At 27.5% G+C, this 15,037-nt stretch overlaps 2 long non-coding RNA genes across 2 annotated transcripts; both read left to right on the top strand.

The window, feature by feature from the left end:
* Positions 1-1,881: 1,881 nt before the first annotated feature.
* On the top strand, positions 1,882-8,984 carry LOC117179854. Its single transcript, XR_004467961.1, has 2 exons — positions 1,882-2,080; positions 8,531-8,984. It is a non-coding gene; the product is annotated as an uncharacterized LOC117179854 (long non-coding RNA).
* Positions 8,985-11,942: 2,958 nt separating this feature from the next.
* On the top strand, positions 11,943-14,184 carry LOC117179980. Its single transcript, XR_004467977.1, has 2 exons — positions 11,943-12,176; positions 13,689-14,184. It is a non-coding gene; the product is annotated as an uncharacterized LOC117179980 (long non-coding RNA).
* Positions 14,185-15,037: the final 853 nt, after the last annotated feature.

Below are 15,037 nucleotides of genomic sequence, written 5' to 3'. Positions count from 1 at the left end.
AAATTTCTACCTAAAGAGATGAATTTTAAAAACAAGAAAAAGAATTTTCAACCAAGATAATTAATTTTCTGTTAAAAAGACTAATTTTTAACAAAATACATAAAAATTTTTAACAAGTTCTTTAAATTTTAAAATATGAATTATCAACAGAATAGTTAAATTTTTAATAAAAGGGAAGAAAATTCTACCAAAAAGATGATTTTTAAAACCAGAAACATGAATTTTCAACAAAGAAGATTATTTAGTTAGTAAAAAGAAACTTCATCCAAATTATTGAATTTCGAAGTCAAGAGCCGAATTTACATGTAAATCAGTTGATTTTTTCACCCGAAAATATGAATTTTCAACATAAAAGTAAATTTTTAAATAACAGTTGCACTTTTAACAAACAAAAAGTAGGGAATTTCAAACCAAGGAAATTAGTTTTTTACCAAAAAGACGAATTTGTAACAAATAAAAAAAAAATTTTAATAAAAAATGGAAATGTTACATCTTCAGTTAAGAAATTAATTTTAAACCATGAAACTACGAATTTTAACAAAATAGTTATGTTTTCAACCAAAGAGATGAACCCTTCATCAAAAAATTAACTTTTAACAGATTAGTTCAACTTTTTTTTATCAGTGGGATGCATTTTCAACTAAAATTATTAATCTTAAACTGAAATAGTTAAATTTTCAGTTTAACAAATTAATTTTCAACCAAAAAAATGAATTTTCAAAGAATAATGTCATGTTTGATAATTCAACCAAAAAATGTTTTAGTTTTACATAAAAAACAGTTGAATTGAACCAAAAAATACGATTTTTTAACTAAATAGTTGAATCCTCTAACAAAGAATGTTAATTTTCAAGCATATATACTTGCACTTTTTTGCAAAAAAGATTAAATTTCTATACTTAAACAGATTAACTTTTTACCTAAAAATACGAATTTTATAAACTAATAATTAAATTTTCAACCAAAAAAGATTTCAGTAGAATTTTCTGCACTAAAAACGTGAATTTTTAATGAAAAAAGAATTGCCTAATAAAATATTTAAATTTACAAGCCAAAAAAAATGTATATTTTCAACCAAACTGTCTAATTTTCAACCAATACATTTTTCCCCAGGGTCTAGAGAACCTGAAAATATTTGTGCTATGAGTACAGAATTTCGATGAACTGTGCTCATCGAAAATATTTTTTCTATACTCACCGAATTTTTAACTAAAACTTAATCGCCAGGAGGAAGCAACTGTAAAAAAAGAAATTGCATTTTTGACATAAAATCTTCCATAGAAAGTAAAATTTATTATTTTTATTGTTTATCATTTGTAAAATTTATTATTTATTATTCTTAACAGTTACTTGTAATGTGAAGTGCTTCTTATAAAAGTTTCCTGGCTTTTGTAAGATTTTTTTTTAATTTCTTACTTTTCCTGACCCGCACCCTATACTTAATTCTTTAACGCACATAAATGCTACATTGTTCTGCACCTTTGCTTTTTAAAAATCAAATTCCAAAATAAAAATAATTTTATAATTTTATGTGAATAATAAGATCCGACAGCATTTATATAATTATTATAGTTAGGTATACAATTATTTTAATTAAGCAGCAAATGACACTAATACTGTATAATAACTGATGAAAAATAAGATCGGAGAAAATGCTTATTTTGATTATTGATAGAAATTCAAATAATAATTAATATAATTATTTACTGGAGCGAATATTATTAAATTAATCACAATTAAGTTATTAGTTAAAAATGTAATTTCTAAAGATCAAAATAAATAATTGTAAAGTCTTGTGCTCACTTGAAGTGAAATTTGAATCCTCCCACATTAAGCTTCCCTCTCATTTCCCTTGGTGAGCCTTTAAGACCCTTAGGGCCCCAAATCATAGCAAGTTTCCGTACAATCAAGGCCGAACATTCATGGTGGTATGCTGAGAAGCGACGCGACCAGCTGTAGGAAGCTTTTCTTTGTGTTTAGTTTTTATTATCGACCATTTATCAAGTTATTATAGAAAAAAAGTTAGTTTTGGAAAAATAATGCACCTTCATTCAAAATAAGTGACAGCATTGGACACGAGGTAAGCAAAAATTTAATTTAAAATTATTATTATTGCAAGAAAAACCCAATAGGTCATAGTCCGGAAAATCCTGAAACTGTGAGATTGCTGTCACGTACCGTCCAGAAAGGAAAGATTTTAATTTTACAGAAAAATTTTAAATAGTATGTCTGAGAATATATTATAATATTGGTTTAAAATAGTTTTGATTTTCCTATTCTTTAACTAACATTAGAAATACGAAAAGATTATATCTAAAAAAAAAAAGAATAAAGATTTATTATCAAGAGGAACAAGACAATCATTCAGAGTACCCAGTAGGAAGGTGGAATCGATTAAAGGGAAATTGTTTAAATCGGGGAAGTTAAGCATGCCGATTCACGCGAATTTTAATCAATTCAACCGGCCACCACCAATTCAGCTAAATCTCGTTGAATTATTTCGTCAGTTTTTTAATCGGAACATTTACTGGTTGAGTTGTCTGAAATATAAGAAAGTCAGTTAGTAAATGCTATTTCGATAGCTCCAATTGGAAATAAAAAGAATATTAAACGAAATTTGTCGGAATCGGTAGGGGGTGTATGGTGACCGAATGAAATGATTAAGTTCATGATTAGATGGATTCAAAATTTTACAAACCGCATATTTATTTTTAATTTACATAAAAGTCGTTTACAATTTTTTTCCCTGTTCAAATTTTATTCAGAAAATACTAAAGATCTGAAGAAACCAAAACTCTTTAATTTGATCAAACTGTTTCAATAATTTTTGTTTTGTTCAATAAGCAACTAGAATTTTACTGTGATTTTGAGGGAAATTGAGAATTTTGGGCTATATGATTAAATTAAATCTTGTTTTATTTTCAAAATTTTTGAAATATTTGTTTTCTTCTAAAGAAAATTTCTAAAAAAATCAAAATAACCGAAGTTTTTCAGAAAATCCAAAAGTGCTGTTCTAAAATTAAAGTTATATAGTACGTATAAATACGTTCACAATACGTTTATCTCGGAATTCTGAGTTATACGTATTATTAACGTAATATTTTCATCCTCTTGCTTTTTATTGGATTATTTTATGTTCAAATTATACCAGCTAACGTTAATTGATTTTAGAAGTACTAGAATATGGTGCGCGCTACGAGTGCACTAATTGCCATCTTTTTAGAAAAGAGTCGATTAATTTTCTAACATTTTGTTTATTTTCATATCAGTATTTTATTTGTAACGTTCTGGAGTAAGAAAAATGTCACATTTATGTGCATGATGAAACTGAGACAAATTCAAGATTTATAATGTAACATTTTATTTAATCAAACAATTTTAATGTTAAATAACAGTAAAAATGGTATTTTTAAAATAAATGAAAAATAAACATTGTTCAATATTTTCATTGTATTATTTACGCTTAAATAATAATGTTGTAAGCCAAAATCTTACCACAATCAGTTACTTTTTGCTAATTCTATTAAAAATTTTTTTTTTTCAAAACATGAATACATCTTAGAAACAAAAACTGAAACATCTGGAATTTACCTGACAATTATTCTTAATTGGCTCCAGGATTTTTTTCCAATACATTTATTTGATTACATTTTCAATATTGTCGCTATTTAATGAATATTGGCTGAAAAACTTTTTTTGCTCAAATTCAGTTATTTTGTGCTCAATTCAGCTTTTTGACAGTAAATTAATCTTTATGGTTGAAAATTTAACTATTAAGTTGAATATTAATTTATTTTGTTAAAAATTCATGTTTTTGGACAGGAATTTAATCATCTTGATTAAAAATTCACTCTTGTCTTTTTTGTGTTGAAAATTAAATAAATGTGGTACGAAATGCATTTTTTTGATGTTGGAAATTCAAGTTTTTGTAAATTCGCCTTTTGGCTTGAAAATTCAACATTTTGAATGGGATTTTTTTCAATATTATTACTGGGAAATCGTTCAGGGTTGCAAATTTCTCATTTTGTTGAATATTTAATGTTTTCTGATAGAATATTGATCTTCTTGGTGACTAATACACCTTTGTGATTGAAAATACATTTCTTTGGTTGGAAATTTAAATATTAGTTTAAAAATTCCTTTTAAAATTTGGTTGAAGATTCGTGTGCTTTTGTATAAATTATTATTTTTTTTGGTTTAAAATTTATTTCCTTAATTGAAAATAGTTTTTTAAATTGAAAACTAATTATTTTGACTGCAAATATGTATAAGTATTTCATTTTGTGATGAAATTTTAGCTTTTTGGACATACGTTTAATTTTCTTGGTTGCGTGTTTAAAAATAATTTCTTTGTTTAAAAAGGGAACTATTTTTTTGAAAATGAATTCTTTTCTTGATGATTTTTTTACTGACAATGTAAATATTCAATTGTTTTTTTTTCGTTTTAATAAAGCTTTTTTAGTTTCAAATACACTTCTTGTCTTTTTTAGGTTGAAAATTAAATTATTTTGGTAGAAAGTGCACACTTCTGGGTTGTACATTCAATTTTTTTGTACAAAATTCCTTTTGGTTTCAAAATTAGTCTGTTTTGGTTAAGGATTAAAAAATTTGTTTAAAAATCTTCTTTTTTCGTTTAATTAAACTGTTTTTTATTAAAAATTTAAATATTTTGTACTGGAACTGTCAATTATTACACTTTTGGTTACACTCTTGCACATGTCAAACAAAAATTTTTATTCTACTGAATATGCTTGGCTTTGATTAAATAATAAAATTTTACAGTAGCAAGTCTTACGGTTTTGTCAGTTTTATTATGCACTTAAATGTGCTATTCTTTGTCATTTAAGGTTCAGTAATTTTTCAATTTTCCTCTGAATATTAAATTTTACCTAAAAGTTAAAATAAGGTTTGTTTCTAAATTTATTTTAAACACTGTTAGTAATAACATTCATACATAATTTTTGAAAAGTGACTTTTTAACAAAAATGTTAAATTTCCCAACAAAATAATAAAAGTAACATAAACTTCATTTAATCGAGAATTTCCTGACAAAATTAGGTAAAATTAAAAAAATTTAGACTTCGTTTAGAAATTAGAAAGAAAAAAGCACGCAAAATATCTTGTAACGTATGTGTCCCAAACTACAAATTCAAAACAAAAAAAAATGCTGAAAAATGTCAACGAAATTTTCTAAATGATTGAGATTGACATATTATAGAATATATTATATTGAGCTGGAAAAGATAAAACTCAGGAAGACCCGCTGCATTGCTATTTCAGAATGTATATTTTGAAAATAATTATTTATAATTCGGGCTAAAATTGCTAATTTTATACTTTCGAACATTTAAGTATGGTTAAAAAACGTTCTGCAACATTGATTTCAAATAACAGTTATTTTGACAAAATGTTCGGCAACCCTCCATATTTATTTATATAATACTATAAAGTGAAAAGATGTTTTGAAACGATACAGTCACAATCAAATAAATCGTGAAAAATAACCACTTTTCCCATATTTTAAAATATTTTTATCTGTTCTGCATATGTTTTAAAAAGATTTTTAACATTTTTAGTTTTATCATAGTCGCATGGGCTGTCCCGTGACATTAAGCAATGTGTAAAATTTATATCCATAAAAAATTCATCTATTACTAAATCTCTTAATTTTATATTTGCATACCCTCTCAGGTTAGCCATTTGTGGACAAAAATCGACCGAAAGTGCAATTATTAACGGATACTGACGTGGGTGTTTTTAGAAATGACCGTATGGCTTCCAGGTATAACGAGTAACTGCAGACATACTATTTTGACTCAACATAAATTTGTTATTTAACAACAAATTTAAAACTTATGGCTGCTAAACTTTTGCGTGATACCATTTCTTCTAAGGCTTTCAAATTCATTACAAAAAGGTAATAAATTAATGCAATAACTAACTAAAAATATTTTTCCGTCGCTAAAAGGATCAAAAAAAGTTAATATTGTTATAAACAAAATAATTAACAAAAGTCATTATTTCGTGATTCGCAATGATTACCTAATTTTAATCCATAGCTTTTTATATAAAATATCACAGATTATAATGTGCGCATAGAACAAAGAATAACTCATAATTTCCAATTACTTAAACAGTCTTTATAAATAAATTCATATTCTAACCATTTTTTCATGAACAGAATTGATTTTTTGTTGTTAGAATTTATTCGAAGTTTCTTGCAAAAGATTCCTTGCTCTCATAACTTTTATAGTGACCTGATATGCACCACAGGGATGTTCCTCAATCGGACTTACCAGATCATGTAACCCTGAAAAGGACGAGATTATTTGGACAAAGAAAACTCCTTCACCTGTCAATTTCTTTAGGGCCATTAAATTTAATTTCCTTAAAGAAACTGATTCCCTTGTGAAGAAAGAATACACCTATCACATAAAGCTGCTGGAAAAATTTCGTGCCTATTCCATTGATTTCAGTGAAATGAGTTTTGATATCAAGTTTGACTTGAAGTGTACGATGATTGATGGCAAGGTGTGTAACATTCTTAAAGATGGAAAGCATCTTCTCGCTGCAATATTTGTGGGATTTGATAAAAACATGTTAACAACTTATCATATTTAGCTAAAATTCCATGTAATGAGGCACACATATTTTGTTTTCAGTCTTTTTTGGATCACGCAAAAAGTTTTCGGAATAATGTATTTCATATTGTTACTAATATCAGTTAAACAATAGCATTTCCACATTGCGTTAATACAAAGAATCGTATAGCCTCTCTTCTTGGAGATATAGTAGAAGACATTGCAAATACCACAACATGGAACTAATTCCAATCAAAATATTATGATACCACAAAGATCAGGAGTCATGCAAAAAATGAACCAAAATTATTTACGTGAATATTTTCATTTATAACAAGTATTTAAAAAGTTTAAAAAAATGACTTTTATTAGCCGAATAAATTGTTTATAAAGTTTGGACGTGTCTGAAATAAAAGTATTCTATACATTTTTTGATAGAGTATCTAATTAGCCTCAAAAAAATAGCGTTCAAGAAATGCTTATTAGGATTAAGGATGATGAAAACGTTTGAATTAAAAAGTATTTTTACCATACGAATTTGACAATCCGAAAAAATCAAACCTATTCATGAAAAATGATCAAAATGTGCATTTGTCTAATGCAATTGTTTAAATAATTATCAGTTTCTATATCTATTAAAAATATGATAACAAAGAGTCTTTTGCATGAAATTTCGAATTAATTCCGAAAAAAATCAATCCTATTAATTAAATAATGGACAAAATGTACATTTATTTATAAAACTTGTTTAATAATGAAGACTTTTTGTTCACTATGAAAACTATGACCACAAGGTGTCTTTGGCAAGACATTTCAAGTTGATTCCGCAAAAAAAATCATTCTTATTCATGAAAAAATGGTTAAATTGTGCATTTGTTTATAAAAATTGTTTCAAAAATTAGAATTTTTTGGTCAATATGAAAAATATGATAGCAAGGCGTGTTTGCCAAAACATTTTGAAGTTTATTCCGCAAAAAAATCAATCCCCTTCATGAAAAAACGGTTAAAATGTGCATTTGTTTATAAAGATTGTTTAAGAAATGAAAATTTTTTGGTCAATATCAATAATATGATAGCAAAGTGTCTTTGGCAAGACATTTCAAGTTTATTCAGAAAAAAATCCATCCTATTCATAAAAAAATGGTTACAATGTGCATTTGTTTATGAAGATTGCTTAAAAAAGTTACATTTTTTAATCACTATGAAAAATATGACAGCAAGGTGTCCTGTTAATTAAAAAATGGCTAAAATGTGCATTTGTTTATCAAAATTGTTACAAGTATTATCAATTTTTGGTCATTATGAAAAACATGACCGCAAGGAGTGTTGGGCGAAACATTTTAAGTCGATTCCGCAAAAAAAATCAAGCCTTTTCATTAAAAAATTGTAAAAATGTGAATTTGTTTGAAAAAATGATTTAAATAGTTGGAAATAATGTTTTATTCTTAGCTTATTGTAAGCGAAAATCATAAGCTGTGATACTTTATACAAAAGCTAAGGGTTAAAATTAGTTATGATTTTGAATCACGAAAAAATGACTTGTTAATTAATTTGTTATAACATTATTAACCATTTTTGTTGTTACTCTTACCAACTGAAAATTATTTTTTGTTAGTTATTACATTAATTTATTAACTTCTTTAATGAATTTGAAAGTCCTAGCAAAAATGGTATCACGCAAAAGTTTAGCAGAAAAAAGTTCTAAATTTGTTTTCAAATAACAAATTTCTTTTGAGTTGAAATAAAATGCCTGCAGTTACTCATTATACCTGCAAACCTTACGGGCATTTCTAAAAAAAAACACATCCGGTTGATTTTTGTCCAAAAAAGGTATTTTTTGACACACTGTGAGGCGATTCCAAAGAGTTTTTATATTTGAAAATCTCATTCCAACTTTTTGGACAATTACCAATAAGATGATTGAAACTCTTTTTTTTTTTATTTTACAGATTGGCCACCTGAAATTTGTAGACTGCTGAACATTATTTCTCTTTTCTTTATAAACCAAAATGACGGGAATCAATGAAACCATGGACAGGAGTATAAGAATGGAAATGGAGAATCAAAAAGACAAATCAAGGGCAGAATCTCTACATGGTTCTGTTTCTCAATATGAACCAAATACAACCAATCGTAGGTGTCAGCATGTAAAAATCCCTGGAGCCTTTTGCTGTGCAAACGAACATTCGCCACTAAGTCTTTGCGATGTAATGGTAGTCGCGTTGTTGATATTTGTGATGTGGACCGTTATTGTTTTTATGACTCCATGATGAATAACAAGTATATGCAAGAACTTTTTTACTTATTAGGACGTACGCATTTTATCAATGAAAAAATTATTAATTCTTATCTCTGTAAGATGACATGGCCAACAACCATAAGAAATAAAATCTGTATGAAAAATATGTTTCTTATTCTTTGGATTAATTTTTAGAGCCATAATAAACCTTAAATATGTTATAAAATTGTCCCAGATCACCGACTAAGGTAGTTGTGTCTAAAATCAGATCTCTGGAAACAAACTTTTCTATGACTTTATGCATTGAAATATTATTATCAGTCATTTCTTATAAAAGAGAAAACCTTATTTTTTGTGAAACAAGATTAAAACTTACGAAAAATAATTATTTAAGCAATATTTTCTGTAATTGAATTTGTACATTCTCATTCATGAGAATGTAATGTAATCGTCTCAATTTTCGATTTCTGCTTTTTACCCGTCTGGAAAAATGTTTTGGCGCTGGCCTGGCCCAGACCAGACCTCCAGGTTTACAGCCCTGGCGCTGACCAGATGTTCTGGCCTGGGTCTGGCCAAAAGTGTAACGTTTTTTCTGTCTAGCCCCAGGCCAGACCGTCTGGACAGCCGCTAGACATGGGCTGGTCAGCCGCTAGTTACAGGCTGGTCAGTGGAGGGTTTTTGGCTCATCAGCCACTAGTTGCTGTTTTATCGTTGAGAATCATATCGTCCATGTTTAGAGGAGACGCTTTGAGGTTACACTCAAAAAGTAAAACATGATTTCCTAGTTTCTGAGAACTAGGAGCCAAGCACTGTCAGAATACTTCCAGTTGTGACGTCAACTGGCAAGATGTCTGCACGCCGAGGGCCAAGCAATGAATTACAATTACTTGGGAACACTTGGTTATTTTAATGACTTGGATACAAAAATTCCACTATAAACTTTTTTAATTTAAAAAATTTCATTATAGGCTCTGTAACTTTTTGAAATGTAAGAAACAATTTACTGTATCGAACTTCGATTTTTTTTCTTGGATCACTGATCAGCGCCAGGCCTGGACTAGACCAAACTTTCAAGATGATAAGAAAGAAAGTGGTGTTTTTTCATAGGTTGAATTTCCTATTCTCCATTATTTAAGACACCCTGTAACCTTTTCAAAATACATCCAAAAAAAATTTGGTGAAGGAACTTAAGATTTTTTTCTATTGGCTCGCTGATCAGCGCCAGACCTGGGCCGGGCCAGACTGTCAAGGTGATAGAAAAAAAGACTTGTTCTTATACTTTGAATTGCTAATTTTCCATCGTTTTAGACATTCTGTAATATTTTTAAAGTATGTCAAAAAAATTTGTTGATGGAACTTACGACTTTTTTCGTTCTTGGCAGGCTGAGCAGTGCCAAACCTGGGCCAGAACAGAGCTTCCAGACTACACGGTTTAGATAAAGTCAAACCTGAGCCAGACTGGCGTCAGACCTGAGCCAGATCAGTTCTTCCAGGCTAGACAGTCTAGATAAATCCAGACCTGTACCCAGACTGCCCAGACACTTTTCCAGACAGGTAAAATCAAACAATTTTATCGGTGTCTGCATAGTTACCTGAATGTTGTAGCCACGCTAATATTAGAAGGATTTGCCCAATGGAGTCAGCCTTTAATGCACTTCTTAATGTTCCCAAAATGAAGGTTAAGTTCGTTAAGCAGATATTTCCAACTAAAATTAAAAAATTTAGAGCATTTTCAAAATAATTTTTATTTTTCTGTATTTAAAAAAATCGTAGTTAACATTTCTTATAGATGGGTAGAAGACTTGCAAATTATCCATATAAAATTTTCCATTTCAATGAAAATTAGAAAAGTTATATACTTTTGAAATTTTTTAAAATTTTCAGAAAAATATAAAAATATATTTTACATTTGAATTCAACATTTGAATACAATTTTTTTATGAGTTTTAGAAATTTTTGACAAATTTTCTGGTACGCGTCAAAAAGACTTGCAAATTATCACAATGACATTTTTAAATTCGATAAAACTGAAAAAAGTTATATGCTCTTCAACATTTTGAAAAATTAAAAAAAAAGGAACACAAAATTTTTTTGTATAGGTTAAGAAATATCAATCTAAATTTATACTATTTATGAAATATTTGTATTTCGAAACAATTCTCATAAAGTTTCTTAATTAGACAAAAGTTCAAGAAGTTGGATAATATTCAAAAATATGCCATTTTTGTTTTTAACAGATCCGTAAGTTTAAAATGTTGTTTTTAGTAGATTTGAACAAGATTTACAAATTATCTTGATAAAGTTTTTCAAATGGACACAAAGTATAGAGCGCAGGTCTCGTGAGGAGAATGTAATCGTCAAAGCCGTAGTTGCATTGAGAACCTTCTTTAAAAACAAATCGAAAAACATTTCAGTTACAATTTATGGCTGTAATTCCTCAGAACTTTAAATCACAATTTTCGATTTAAGTTATAATATTTATGATACTTGAAAAAATGTAATTAAAGTGCAGGTATTAAACGCACGAAAACGAGCACGAAGCGAGAGACCGTACCCGCGCGGCCTAGGCACGCTCAAACTTAGCGGCAAGCGCCGCGCACGCTGCGCGCAATGAGAATGTGCCCGCACTGCGGGCATATTTTTTCTATCGCTTCTTACGACTTGTTTAAAAATGGTTAAGTTTTTATAATGCATGGTTTATTTTATCAGGCAAACTCTTCCTCACCACTCTATTCATTCCAATTTCAGAAATTAGTAAACAATCTTTAAATACAGTTGTTTTCGAATTTATATAAATCGAACAAAAGATATGAAAATAGGATAATATAAATTTGCCTAACATTTTTAATCTGTTTTTTAATTAAAACTGTGTAACGGAAACCTTACAAAGTGAATAATTTTCAAATTAAAGCGAGCATTATATAAAAACCTTTTAAGTTTGTGTAATAATATTTAAGAAAACCGTGATTTAAAAAAAAAATTGACTTCAAATTTGAAATGGGTAGTTTCGCTTATCCGACATTCTCCGCATTTCGTCGCAATTCGCAGCGTCAATAATCATGCGAGAATTTAGATAGGTGCCCCCCCCCCCCTGTGAGCTAAGCTTTTCAGTCATTCAATCATAGGTCATACCATTAATATTTATACTGTTTACACCAATTTTCGTGCAAAGGTTCATTTTGATTTTCACAGTATTTGGACTTTATACGCAGCAAAATAACATACCCAAGTATTTATTTTTACTTTAGCAAAATTATTTCGTTAAGTTTCATTAAAATTGAACATAAATAGACACAAGAAATAAGGAAAAAGTTAATTTTACGTTGAGAAAACGTATCATTATTGAGAAACATAAGGTAGGTAGAAATATAAGATCAAAGTATACATGTCTATAACTTGATTTAATTGGAATATTAATGGCTCAAAAAATGCAAGATAAAAACCTTTCAAATTTTTTATTTCGAAACTTTTAAGTTTAATGTAGGGTGGCCGTTTTAATAAAAGAATAAAATAAAAATCATTTTAAGAAATTTTAAGTTAGGAACATTAAAAACTAAGCAATCATAATTTTTTTTTAGAAACAAAATACCTCTCAAATTAGAAGTTAAATTATTTTTATTTCAAATAGTTTAGAAATCCTTAAAAAGCTTCTAAATTTTATTTAAAAATTAAACCATTCTGGGCTGTTTGCACCGTAATTTGGATATGAATAGCCGGATTTTGTCGGTATACGTAGACACTTCGTTTAAATCATTTGAAATAATTTCAAATTTTACATTAAATTTTAATCTTCTTTGAACTTCGAAATATCTTTTCAACTTACTCGATTTTTGTATGGAATAATAGGTGTTCAACATTTATTTATACAACCAAATTCAAGAATTTTACTGACAAATTAAAAGTTTTCAAAAAGAACAATTATAATTGTAAGACTTAAAGTTTTTTGTTTCGTTTAGTTTTGTATATTTGTTCTAAAATTCATTAATTTAAATGAACAGTCAAATATTTCTAAATATTAAGCAATGGATCTTTTTCTTAATTAAAAAAATTTTAATTCTGAAATTTTAGATTGTAACCCTATATGAAATTTAATAATTTTTAATATAATAATTAATTACTAATAAATTAATTAATTACTTCATCAACGTAAATTAATAAATAATTATTTTGAAGTTATTTTACAATAGAATATAGTTATCATTATAATTTATATTCTCAGTTGGACTACCATACATTTTTTTAAATCGGAAATTGCCGATTTTAAACGCTTCTAATTTTTAATTTTTTCGGATTGAGCATTGTAGACTAAATGATATTATGATTGAAACAATTCAACAAATTTTTTATTTTTATTAAACTTTGGCATATTTTTTCTTCTAAAAACTTATCAAATTCCTGGTCAAAAAATAAATTCACTGTCATTTCTCGGTTTTCTCGGTCTCGTAAAATTCCTGCAAAATTTGTACTGTCATAAAAATAAATCAAAATTCATTTTAAAATAAACAATTATTCGAAATCTTATTTCATTAAAATATAATTTAAAAATTTACGATTGAAGAATGATTTAAATTATAAATTTTTCCAGATACAGACCCAATGAAATTGAATAGAATATATTTTCCAGTACAATTCATTCCAGGCCTAATTTTTTACATTATTTAAGAAAATAATATTTGTTTAATTACTTGGAAATTTTGTGAGTATTATAAATATTACTGTAAAACAAACTTTCCATAAATTTCTATAAGATATTTGCGATTTAATACTTGGCAAAATAATTGTGTGAAATCAGAGTTAGGCATTTAATAATTTTGAAGTTTCATTTTCATAATTTATCCAAGCGTTTATATCAATTTGTGTTTTTACAGACTGATGCTCAAGAATTGAAATATATAGTATAAAGGCATTTTCTCGTTGAAAACAAAACCAAGATGACTTTAATAACGGAAAACAAGGATGCTGAAGAGGTCACAATTGAGATAACAGAAGCGATTAAAGAGAATGAAAATTTGAAAAAAGATGAACTTTTGGAAAATCCTCATTATCGGGTAGAAGAAGGCTGGGGGATCTTAATTGGAATTTCGTTTATCTTACTATGGGCCTTGGTTTATTACAAATACTTGGAGGCAGCAAATGCCTCCCATCTTCGTCGAGTTCCGCGCCAAGGCTCTCAGGATACACAAATTAGGCATTAACTATTCTAGTCGCTAATGATCACAAGTCTATGCAAATTTAAGTCTTAATTTAATTAAAACTTAAAAGAATTATAACTTTTCCATAATCGTTAGGAATTTGGATACTGACAAAAAATAACCTGTAGCACGATCTAGGAATTTAAATCATTAAAATTGCACCAACAGAAAATAATGGATTTCATTATAATATAGTTATAATTATTTATATATTATGAGTTGATATGAAGTATACAAAATTTACCTGGATAATATCATAATTTTTATTTAAAAAGTTCCAGCAAAAATTAAAAGTTATTAGATACACTATTTTTAGATTTACATTTATTCATAAATAGTACTTTATCTATTATCTCATAATACCGTATATATTTTTTTAAATCGATATAAATTTTCATCATTATTATATCTTAAGAAAGTACAATTAACTGATTAATTTATTTAAAAAGAAAAAATTATTCATATAGATCTTTCAATTCTCCGAAGAGAATTTTGAATAGTATAAAGATAGATTAAAAGTTAGATAAAAGTTAAATTTTTAGTTTTTACAGTGTCCAAATTCAAGGTCTTTTTCGGGGGTCTAGGTCAAGAAATCAAGTTTTTCTAGGTGTCTTTTTTTACATTACATAATAAAATAACCTTTGTTATGCAAGTAAAAAAATGAGCCACTTCATTTTTTATTAGCCAACAATTTCTAGAGAAAACAAAACAATAAATAAACAATTCTTAATTTTTTGTGAACATAAGCTATCCTTTGTGAAATCTTTGTAAAGTCGTTGAAATCTTTGCGAACTCTTTCTCAATACGTAAAATCTTTTGACGAATTTCAAATCTTTGTGAAATCTTGAAATTCCTATGAAATCTTTTAACCTTTTTGTAAAATCTTTGAAATCCTTCAAATCTTTGTGTTCGCTTGGAATCTTTTCAAATATTCTCAAATTGGTTTGAAAGATTTTGAAATTGTTTAATATGGTGTACTGTTTCCTTTTTAAAATTTTTGCAATTTTTGAAATCTTAATGCATTC

Source organism: Belonocnema kinseyi, chromosome 9 (assembly GCF_010883055.1).
Source record: "Belonocnema kinseyi isolate 2016_QV_RU_SX_M_011 chromosome 9, B_treatae_v1, whole genome shotgun sequence".
NCBI lineage: Eukaryota > Metazoa > Arthropoda > Insecta > Hymenoptera > Cynipidae > Belonocnema > Belonocnema kinseyi.
This window is presented reverse-complemented; position numbering and strand designations above follow the sequence as displayed.